Here is a 12,001-nt window from a genome sequence, read left to right on the forward strand (position 1 = left end):
AAGAGTCACACATCTTGCACTTTAACTAAAAAACTAGAAATGACTAAGCATAGTGAGGAAAGCATGTCAAAAGCTGAAATGGGCCAAACCTAGGCCTCTTGTGCCAAATGGTTAGGCAAGCTGTGAATTCAAAAGAAGAGTTCTTCAAAGAAATTAAAAGTGCTATTCCAGTGAGCACATGAACGATGAAGCAAAATAGCCTTAATGCTGATCTGGAGAAAGTTTGAGTGGTCTGGATAGAAGACCTCCACACCCCAGAGGAATAGGCATGAGACCAGGGGTGATATTCAAAATATTTAGCCACAACATTCCCTTAAGCCAAAGCCTAGTCCAGAGTAAGGCCCTCTCTTCAATTCTATTAAGGCTAAGAGAGATGAAGACACTGCAGAAAAGAAGGTTGAAGTTAGCAAAGGTTGGCACATGAGGTTTAAGGGAAAAAGCTGCCTCCATAACATGAAAGTACAAGGTGAAACAGCAAGTGCTGATATAGAAGCTGCCCCAAGCTATCAGGAAGATCTAGTTAAATAACCGATGAAGGTGACTACACTAAACAACAGACTTTCAATGTAGACAAGACAGCCTTCTATGAAAGAAGATGCCATCTGGGACTTTCCTAGCTAAAGAAAAGTCAATGCCTGGCTTCAAAGTTTCAAAGGTCAGGATAACTCTCTTATTAGGGGCTAATGCAGCTGGTGACTCTAAGTTGAAACCAGTGCTCATTTACTATATTGAAAATACTAGGGCCCTTAAGAGTTATGCCAAATCTATTCTGCCTGTACTCTATAAAGGGAACAACAAAGCCTGGATGACAGCCTATCTGTTTACAACATGGTTTACTGAATATTTGAAGTCTGCTGTTGAGATCTCATCTATTACTCAGGAAAAAAAAGATTCCTTTCAAAACGTTACTGCTCACCTGGCCACCCAAGAGCTTTCATGGAGATATACAGCAAGATTAATGTTGTTTTCCTGCTTGCTAACACAATATCCATTCTGCAGCCCATGGATCAAGGAGTCATTTTGACTTTCAAGTTTTACTATTTAAGAAATACATTCTGTAAGGCTATAGCTGCCATAGATAGTGATTCCTCTGATGCTTCTGGGCAAAGACAATTGAAAACCTCTGGAAAGGATTCACCATTCTTGGTGTCAATAAGAACATTCACGATTCATGGGATGAGGTCAAAATATTAACATTCACAGGAGTTTGGATTCCAACCTTTATGGATGACTTTGAGAGGTTCTAAACTTCAGTGGAAGAAGTAACTGCAGAGGTTGTGGAAATGGTAAGACAACTAGAATTAGAAGTGGAGCCTGAAGATGTGACTGAAATACTGTAATCCCATGATTACATCCATCAAATGGGTGAGGATTTGCTTCTTATGGATGAGTAAAGAAAGTGGTTTCTTGAGATGAAATCTTTGTTGAAATGACAACAAAGGATTTAGAATATTACACAAACTTAGTTGATAAAGCATTGGTATAGTTGGAGAGGATTGACTCCAATTTTGAAAGAAGTTCTACTGTGGGTAAAAGGCTATCAAATAGCATCTCATGTTACAAAGCTCTCATGAAAGGAAGAGTCAATCAATGGAAGAGTCAAACAATAACCTTTAGTGTTGTCTTATTTTAAGAAATTGCCACAGCCACCCCAATCTTCAGCAACCACTACCCTGATCAGTCAGCAACCACCAACATAGAGGCAAGACCCTCCAATAGCAAAAAGATTACAACTTGCTGAAGACTCAGGTGATGGTTAGCATTTTTAGCAATGAAGTGTTTTTAATTAAAATATGGCATTGTTTTTGGATACAATGCTTTTGCACACTTAGTAGACTACAGCATAGTATAAACATAACTTTTATATGCACTGGGAGACCAAAAACTGTGCAATTCACTTTATTGCAATATTCACTTTATTGTGGTAGTATGGAGCAGAACCTGCAATATCTCAGAGATATGCCTGCACTCACCTCCCCAGCCTGCTAGAAGGGAATCCTCCTCAAGCAGGTAATATTAGAAGCTGAGGAAGTCCATCCACTGCTCAGTATATGAAGAGAAATGAGGAGCATGTGCTGGCCCATTGAAAGCACTAGGCTGATTTCATGCTCGCAGGGGTATGGCTTTTCTGTCCACTTTGGGCCTATTGCCCACATTGACTGGCACAGCTGGGCTCATGTGCACAGGACTGTATTCTCTGGTCCATCAGCAGCTCTTTATGGCATTGTTTAAGGAACATTGTGGTCTGTGTGAGAGGGTCAACACTCAGGCAGATGGACCCCACATTTGCATATATAATGACCCTACAGGAAGGTAACCCAGAAGAATCAAGTGGCAAAGGTGATCAATAGGCAACCTGTTAAAGTGGCCTGCCTTAGAGCTCTTTGCAGAAGCAAATAAGGAGGTGGGAGCATCCCTGTCCCTGGGGTGACTGGGGAATAGGCCTAAGCCTAGATCATGGCATCACAGAATAAGCATTGGCTCTGGAAGCAGACAGCTCTGTCTTCAGATCTTGTGCTGGCCCTTCTCCAGCTACAGGACTTGGGGCAAGTCACATGATTGATCCAGGCATCATTTCCATCATCTGAGAAATGCAGGTAACACCTACCTTGCCATGTGTGTGAGAATTACAAGTAATGTATATATGATAGGTTTAAAGTCTCAGGCCACAAAATATAGCATGTCAAAAAAAATTCTTTTTCCTTAAGTTTTTCTGTGGCTTAATTTCCATTTCAAGTCCCCCACTGCACTAAAGGTGAAAATAGTCATGGGTGGTTAAGGGTAAACACAATCAGTTCAGGGCTTATCTTCTCTCAACTTCTCCTAAGCCCCTTGGTCATCACATCCATGTGATGAGATACAACTGCAGCCTCATGCTGGCTGCCACTAATCTGTGGCACCATTCCCAATTGGCCTTTAAGTTGTGACCATGGTCCCTTCTGATCTCTGAACCAAGAGCCTCACCTCTACCCTGGGCCTCTTTGTCACAGTCTCTTGGGGCCCGGGGAAATTTTCTGATACTCTTCTGTCCCACTTTGAAGCCACAGAAAACACTGCCTCAAATTTGCATTGCCTCAGTAGGCCACACCACGAGGTCACCTTCAACTCAGGGACTTTGCTGCTTTCCTGAGACTTCTGGAAAATTAGGCTAAGGTCCTTGCTACTCTCAGTTCCCCAAACTGACCTGGGGTCTTTTACTCCTTCCTATCCCGGAGCATTTGTTCCTGAGAACAAAAGGCCTCTTTTCCCAGGGTTAGATTTCAAAACTCAGTGCATCCGAGTTATTCATTGCAGCAGTGTTTCAAATTGCAAAATATTGGAAGCAATCTAAAGGCCCATAGACAGGAGAGTGGTTGCACGGGGTATGAACTATGTATAGCCACACAATGGAGTGCTATACAGCTGTAAAAATAAATGAGGAAGATATCTCTGCACTGATATGAAATGATTTGCAAGATATACTGTTAAGTGGGAAAAGAAACAAAGCACAAAAGGCCTTATGAATACTATAAATGTATGCTACCTTTCACATAAGAAAGAGGGGGGTATAGAAAACATTTATGTTTCTGCTCACTTATAATAAAAAAAGAAATACAGAATGAATAAATCAGAAGCTAATGAGATTGGTTACCTACAGAGGGTGGGTGAGAACAGAGTGAAAGAAGGAGGGATGGGAATGGGGGTAGTAAGTATGAAGAGAAAGCAGCCCTTTTCTGAGTTTACCTTTTGTAGAAGACTGCCTCTGAGAACCATGCAGAATAAATAAGATCAGCATGTGGGCCAAGCCCCAAATGGAATGCAAACCATAACAAATTAACCTAACTTCATTACAAAGTATTAACATAGCTACATTGAAGAGCTAATCTAAGTAACTTGGGAAAGAAGTGTTTTTGACTATATAGTGTAAGGCTAAAGACAAAAAAAAAACCCTATTAAGTACACACTAAAATGGTTAATTTTATGTTATATGAATTTCACTTCAATTAGAAAAAAAAAGAAAGGGAATGGCGAACTGCCCACACAAATTGTATTCTAGTTAGTAAAAACTTTTCCATGGAGATCTGGGTTAGCAATTCTGCAGCTACTTTATGTGTATCTAGGGCTGAGCAAATCGGTAATTATATTGTGGATAATGAGAAACAGGCTCCTTACTGTTGGAGAAAGGAGTTACAAATAAGGAAACAGGGAAAGCAAAACTGAACTGCAGTGTTAGGCTGCAATTGGAGGCATCACTAGGAACTCATAGTTTTATATATATGTGTGTGTGTGTGTGTGTGTGTGTGTGTAGATGGATAGATAAGAAATAGAGATGTGAGTGTATAGAAATACATTTCCTAGCTCTGCCTTTTGAGAGGGCCTATAAACAGTGACACTCCAGTACCCAGTGCCCAGTTTTTGGCTTAAAATAAAAGGAACCAGAGCCATTTGGAGAAATGGTTGATGCCAGGACTAAGGCAAGGAAAGTACAAGATGAGACTGGAATAACTTGTGCTGTCAGAAAGAAAGGAAGTGCTCAAAAAACTTTGGGGACATGTTGAAAGGACAAAGAAGCCTACTCGAAGGAGCTTCCAATGGCAAAATCTGAGACAATTTTAACTATAAAATAAAGGCAGTAATAGATTATAATCCATAGGATAAAAAATGTAGTGAGACCATACAGATACAAGTAAATAATTGAACAAATAAATAAATGGGGGAGACAAGAGCTCTTCTTTACAGTAGAATTCCAGTGAACAAGTATAAAAGGAGCAGTGGAAGTGGAAAATCACTCCTTGGCAAGTACCACAGTAATAATGGATGCAGGCAAGAATCATCAGTAGAGGTTAAAACTAGTGGCTGGATGAGAAATGAGATGTCTGCATAGTCTCAAAGTTATCTCTCCACAAGGGCTTATTCATTGCAAAGGGAAAAATAAGAATTTTACAGTGGAGAAACTTGGCAACCACCTTATCCCAACTAAACAAAGTCAACTTCTCCTAAGACATATTGACATCATGTATTGCCTGTGTAAGGTCCAATGAGAAATAAGCCCCTTGCCAGTCTCGCAGCTCAGGACCTGAGCACCATCTCTTTGAAATACAATAATCAAAAAAGATAACACTCTATCTCCCTGTTGTATCTATGGCTGATTAAATGTACAATCAACGAGAGAAGATTGTCTTCAGCAGTGAGGGGAGTCTCTTTATCCAATCAGTTGGAAGCCCTAAAGGAAGAACTAATCTTTCAACAGTCAAAAAGAATTTCCATACCTATTTCAGCCGGCCAGCCAGTCTTTCCTGAGGAACTTATTGACACCTTCGATAGAATTCCCAACTTGCAGCTTCTCCTGGGAAATTCACCATCACCTTCATTGAGTTTTATTGTTTTTTTTTCTAATTAAAAACATTTTTTATTAAAGAAGTTGTGGGTTTACAGAACAATCATGCATAAAAGACAGGATTCCTATACACCACCCCACCAATACTTACATTATTGTCAAAAGTTTGTTACAATTGATGGTAACACTCTTTTTTGTAATTCTACTTTTTTTTTAAGTCTTCATTGAGGATTTTTTATTGTTTTTTGTTCATAGCAGCTTTATTTGAAATAGCCACTGGAAATAACTCCAATGTCCATCAATGGGCTAATGGTTAAAAAAAAAAAAACAACTATAGGCAGATATAATAATATTAGATAAAATAAATTCCTGAAAACAACAATTTGTGAGAACACACATAGTTTTGATAGTTAATCAAATGGTATTTAAGATAGTGTTTAATATTTGGAATCCAAGAAACTCTACCTGTATCTATAGATTTTTTTTCCTTGCTTTAATTTTAAATTGGTTTATGAAACACATCCTACAAACAAGCTTTAAAATGATTACTTAGATATTTTATTTAAAAATGACTATGAATAAGCTGACTAAGATATCCATTTTAGGTCGTTAAGATTTTCATATGTTAATTGTAAAAACATCTGTACCTTTATATTTTCCTGAAATCAGGAAAATGTTTGGTAACATAGGTCATTACTATAGCAATTAGATCTTTGTAAGAACTTTCTATTTGATATTTTCAGAATTTCACAGTTTTGACAGTTGATTAGATGGTATTTATGTTAGTGCTCAATATTTAGAATTTAAGAACATTGCCATCTGAATTTGTAGATTTTTTCCTTGTTACCTCAATTTTTAATTGATTTATGAAACTTACTGCACAGGCACAGGTTTTACAATGATTATTTGGGTACTTTATTTAAATATGCCTATGGTTAAGCTAACTAAAATACTTATTTTTTAATTTTTAACTTTTTTATTGTATAGTATAACATACATACAAAGCAAAGAAATAAAAAAGCAATAGTTTCCTAAGTATTCTTTAACAAGTGGTCACAGGACAGATCCCAGAATTTGTCATGGGCTACCATATGATCCTCTTAAATTTTTCCTTCTAGCTGCTCCAGAATATAGAAGGCTAGAGGGCTTAAATGTTTTTTTTTTATCATCACAATCGACTTTTTTCCTTCTTTTTTGGTGAAAAATAACAAAAAAGCAATAAATTTCAAAGTACAGCACTACAATTGGTTGTAGAACATATTTCAGAGTTTGACATGGGTTATGTTCTAGTTTGCTAGCTGCTAGAGAATACAACATACCAGAAATGGAATGGCTTTTTAAAAGGGGAATTTACTAAATTGCTAGTTTATAGTTCTAAGGCCAAGAAAATGCCCCAATTAAAGCAAGTCTATAGAAATGTCCAATCTAAGGCATCCAAGGAGAGATACCTTGGTTAAAGAAGGCCAATGAAGTTCAGGGTTTCTCTCTCAAGTGAGAAGGCACATGGTAAATACAGTCAGGGCTTCTCTCTCGGCTGGAAGGGCACATATGGTGAACATGGCATCATCTGCTAGCTTTCTCTCCTGGCTTCCAGTTTCATGAAGCTCCCTGGGAGTTGTTTTCCTTCTTCATCTCCAAAGGTCACTAGCTGGTGGACTCTGCTTCTCGTAGCTACATCATTCTGCTCTGCTCTCTCTGAATCTCTCAAACTCCAAAATGTTTCCTCCTTTATAGGACTTCAGAAACTAATCAAGACCCACCCAAATGGGTGGAGACACATCTCCCCTAATCCAGTTAACAACCACTTTTGATTGCGATACATCTCCAGGGAGATGATCTTATTACAGATTCAAACATACAGTATTGAATAGGGATTATTCTGCCATTATGAAATGGGATTTTGATTAAAAGATGGCTTTTCTAGGGTTCATACATCCTTTCAAACCAGCACAGGTTACAATTTCACAATTTTAGGTTTTTACTTTTTGTTTCTTTAAAATACTGAAGTCTAAAAGAGATATCAATTTAATGACTCAGCATTCATATTCTTTTGTTAAATCCTATCTTCTCTGTATGACTCCACCATCACCTTTGATCCTTCCATCCCTCTAGGTGTTCTTTAGGATTGACTGCAATAGTCCTGGTTGGAGTTGGAAGGTTATGATAGGCAGCAACCTCCAGAGTAGACTCTCGACTCTATTTGAACTCTCTCTGCCACTGATACTTTATTAATTACAGTTCTTTTCCCCCTTTTGGTCAGGATGGAATTGTTGATCCCACAGTGCCAGGTCTGGATTCATTCCTGGGAGTCATCTCCCACATCATCAGCAAGACTTTCACCCTTTGATGTCATGTCCCATGTAGGGAGGAAGGCAATGACTTCACTTGCAGAGTTGGGCTTAGAGAGGCTGAGTCCACATCTGGGCAACAAAAGAGGCCCTCCAGAAGTAACTCTTAGCCATGTCTATAGGAAGTCTAAGCTTTTCTGCTACCTACATAAGTTTCACAAGAGTAAGCCTCATGATCGAGGACATGGCCTATTGATTTCAGCGTCATTAAAGTTTGACACAGTATCAGGGGATTCCTTGATGTACAGTTTAATAGTTCATAATCTTTCTCCCACCCCTAAGGGGATTTTGCCAATACTTTTTTGATTATCTGCTTAATGTACTCTAGAATGTAACCAGGCATTACAATAATTTATACAGGATTAAAAGACCACTTTCCTATTTTGTGCTCCCTGGGTTTCAGTTGTTCAAATGAGCTATACAGATAGGTTGAATTAGATTATGCACTACAGAAAATTTCAGTTCCAGACCAAATAAAACTTTCTTCCAATGGTCTCAAAGCATATGTGTGGTTCTAAAATATAGACATTGTCTTCCTTACCCATATGTTCTGAATTACTTTAACACCAACCTGTTCAGCTTCATTCTTATCTCTAAATATCAGGTCATATATATATAACAGCCTCCCAAAATCCAGAAATAGTAATCACCACTCGGGACTTAATGTGTCTGTCCTAAAAGCTTACAATCTGGGCCCCTTTTTTCTTATAAGCATTTTCTAAAGGTGACCATACCATTGTTGTTCTTTTGTTTTTGGGTTATTTTGTTTAACCAATTGTCCCATGTGTTCATTCACACCATTGCATGCCTCACGACTTTGTTCCTTTTTGTAGCAGCACAACCTTCGTTCATAAATATACACCACCGTTCACCAATATACTTCTCTGTTAGTGCATCCTTCAGCCACCTGCATTCATCGGGCATCATGTAGAGAGCCCAAAGTCCACAGTCCATCAACATTCTCAATTTTAGATAATTTCATTGTTTCCAAGAAAAAGAAAACCAATAAACACACCCTCGTCAAATAGGAAATCTAAACCTCCTCTTAATTCTTGTCCCTCTCCCCATTATTTACCTCTGCTGTTGCTGTGATAGTGCTGATGGTTTCCTTTTGAACATAGCTCATAGCATGCAATAGCTGTTTTCCCCCTGTACCTGTATTCTTTGTACAAGAATCTTATCTTTGAAGTAATTCCTACAAGAGCTAATTCATATTTCTAGTATTAATCAGTGGGAAGCATAGGTCTATACAATCCCTTTCAATCTTGTTCATCATCAATATGGTAATATTACTTATCAACCCACTAGAGAACCACCTTCACTCCTATCTATTCCCTTATACTGAACCTCATTAGCTAACGGTTCACCCATTTCTAGCTTCTGTGTATCTCTAAGTCCCCTATATTCTGTATTCTACATCTCTGATTATACCTTTTTGCTGGTCATAAAAGTGTAATCATACAGTATCTGTCCTTTCTGTCTGCCTAATTGCACTCAGCATTATGTCCTCCAGGCTCATCCATCTTGTCATGTGCTTCAGGGTGTCATTTTATCTTACTGCTGCATAATATTCCATCATATGTAAAGACCACATTTTGTTGATCCATTTGTCTGTTGATGGGCATTTGTTTTGTTTCCATCTTTAGATGATTGTGAATAATACTGCTATGAACATCAGTGTGCAGATGTCTGTTTGTGTCCTTGCTTTCAGCTCTTCTGGGTATATACCAAGTAGTATTATTGCTGGGTCATAGGGCAACTCGATATTTAGTTTCCTAAGAAACCGCCAGTCTTACGTAGTGGCTGCACCATTATACATTCTCACCAGCAGTGTGTAAGTGTCCCAGTTTCTCCACATGCTCTCCAACATCTATAGTTTCTTGTTTAATAGCAACCAATCTTATAGGTGTGAGGTGGAATCTCGTTATAGACTTGTTCTGCATTTTCCTTATAACCAGTGAAAATGAGCATCTCTTCATGTGTTTTTGAGTAATCTGTATTTGCTCTTCATAAAAATGCCTATTCATATCTTTAGCCCATTTCAAAATTGGGTTCTTTGTTCTTTTGTCATTGAGTTGTAAGATATCTTTGTATATACAGGAAATCAAATCTTTGCCTGATATGTGATTTCCTAATATTTTCTCCCATTGATTTGCAGGCTTCTTCACCTTTTTGACAAAATCTTTTGAGGTGCAGAAGCATTTGATTTTGAGGAATTCCCATTTATCTACTTTTTCTTTTTCACTTGTGCTTTGAGTGTAAAGTTTAAGAAGCTACTTCCTATTACTAGGTCTTGAAGGTGTTTCCCCACATTTTCTTCTAGAAGCTTTATGGTGCTAATTCTTATATTTAGGTGTTTGATCCACTTTTAGTTGATTTTTGTGTAGGGTGTAAGATAGGGGTCCTCTTTCATTTTTTTGGCTATTGATATCCAGTTCTTCCATGCCCAATTATTGAAAAGACTATTTTGTCCCAGTTCAGAGGCTTTAGGGGTCTTGTCAAAAATCAATTTACCATAGATTTGGTGGTCTCTTTCTGCACTCTTGATTTGATACCATTGGTCAATGCTTCTATCTTTCTACCAGTACCGTGCTGTTTTGACCACTGTGGTTTTATATTGGGTCTTAAGGTCAAGGAGTGTTAATCCTCCCACTTTATTCTTCTATTTTAGGATGCTTTTAGCTTTTCGTGGTCTCTTTCCCTTCCAAATGAGTTTGGTAATTAACGTTTTCAAATCTTCAAAGTAGGTTGTTGGAATTTTGATTGGTATTGACTCTGTAGATCAATTTGGGGAGAATTGACATCTTAACTATATTTAGCCTTCCTATCTATAAGCAGGGAATGTCTATCCACCTATTTAGCTCTTTGATTTCCTTTAGTAAATCCTGTGTAGTTTTCTACACAGGATTCCTGTGTAGTTTTCTGTATGCAAGTCCTTTACATCCCTAGTTAAGTTCATTCCTAAGTACTTGATTCTCTTAGTTACTAATTTCAAATGATTTTTTTTCCTTAACTGATTCCTCGGCTAGGTCATTGTTTGTGTATTGAAATATTACTGATTTTTGCACATTAATTTTATATCCTGCTAACTTGCTAAATTTGTTTATTAGCTCAAGTAACTTTGCTGTAGATTTCTCAGAATCTTCCAAGTATAGTATCATGTCATCTGCAAATAATGAGAGTTTTACTTCTTCCTCTCCAATTTTGATGCCTTTTACTTCTTTGTCCTGCCTAATTGCCCTAGCTAGGACTTCTAGCACAATGTCGAATGATAGTGGTGACAGTGGGCACCCTTGTCTTGTTCCTCATCTTAGGGGGAAACCTTTCAGTTTCCCTATGCTGGCTATTGGTATTTCATATATTTCCTTTGTTCTAGTTTGCTAGCTGCCAGAATGCAACACACCAGACACAGATTGGCTTTCAATAAAAGGGGATTTATTTAGTTAACATATACTTCCTCAGAGGAAATGTAGCTAAATTTCAACTGAGGTTCTTTCTTATGTGGGAAGACACAGGGCAATCTCTGCTGGCCTTCTCTCCAGGCCTCTGGGTTCCAACAACTTTTCCTGGAGTGATTTCTTTCTGCATCTCCAAAGGCCTGGGAAGAGCTGCAAGTGCTGAGATGAAGTATGTTGAGCTGTTTGGCTGTACTACAGTGAACTCTCTCATTTATGAACCAGCCAATTAAGTCAAACATCATTCATTGCAGCAGGCATGCCTCCTAGCCGACTGCAGATGTAATGAGCAACAGATGAGGTTCATGTACCATTGGCTCGTGTCTGCAGCAATAGAACTAGGCACCTTCTCCTGGTCAAGTTGACATCTGAACTTAACTTCCACACCCTTCATCCTATTGAGGTAGTTACCTTTGATTCCTGTCTTTTGGAATGTTTTTATCAGGAAAGGATACTGAATTTTGTTAAAGGCTTTTTCAGCAATAATCTAAATGATTATGTGATTTTTCCCTTTTGATTTGCTAATGTGCTGTGTTACATTAATTGATTTTCTCACGTTGAACCATCCTTGCATTCCTGGTGTAAACCCTACTTGGTCATGGTGTGTAATTCTTTTAATGTGTTGTTGGATTCGATTTGCTAATATTTTATTGAGATTTTTGTGCCTATTTTCATTACGGAGATTGGCCAGTAGTTTTCCTTTCTTATAGGATCTTTACCTGGCTTTGGTAGTAAACTAATATTAGCTTCATAAAATGAGTTAAGTAGAGTTCCTTTTTCCTCAATTTTTTGGAAAAGTTTGAGCAGAATTGGTGTTAGTTCTTTTTGGAATGTTTGATAAAATTCCCCTGTGAAGCCATCTGGCCCTGGGCTTTTCTTTG

General features: G+C 38.1%; 1 pseudogene; it reads right to left on the reverse strand.

Moving 5' to 3' along the window:
• Nucleotides 1-2,143: 2,143 nt before the first annotated feature.
• Nucleotides 2,144-12,001, reverse strand: part of LOC143672078 (serine/threonine-protein phosphatase 4 regulatory subunit 2-like) — a 66,784-nt pseudogene continuing 56,926 nt past the window's right edge.

This window comes from Tamandua tetradactyla, chromosome X (assembly GCF_023851605.1).
Source record: "Tamandua tetradactyla isolate mTamTet1 chromosome X, mTamTet1.pri, whole genome shotgun sequence".
Taxonomy (NCBI): Eukaryota; Metazoa; Chordata; class Mammalia; order Pilosa; family Myrmecophagidae; genus Tamandua; species Tamandua tetradactyla.